The following is a 226-nucleotide window of genomic DNA, read 5'->3' as shown; positions in this document are numbered from 1 at the left end:
TCCATCGTAGCTCCTGGTCAGGAACCTGGTGCCAGCAGGCATTTGGGCTCCTCGGACTCAGCTCTCACATCCTCGTGTGGGGGTTATCACCCTGTGTCCCCCCTGCATGTGTGGCCCTGTCCCGGGGCCCCCCTGGCCTCAGCACGTGTGCCAGCGGCTTGTGGGCTCACCCCATCAGCTGGCTCAGAAATTAGCCTCCATCAAGTTAATTGCCAAACTGCTCAAA

The sequence above is a fragment of the Egretta garzetta genome, unplaced genomic scaffold (assembly GCF_000687185.1).
Source record: "Egretta garzetta isolate BGI_Z169 unplaced genomic scaffold, ASM68718v1 scaffold108, whole genome shotgun sequence".
Taxonomy (NCBI): Eukaryota; Metazoa; Chordata; class Aves; order Pelecaniformes; family Ardeidae; genus Egretta; species Egretta garzetta.
The sequence above is the reverse complement of the archived record's forward strand: the minus strand, read 5'-3'. Positions refer to the sequence as shown.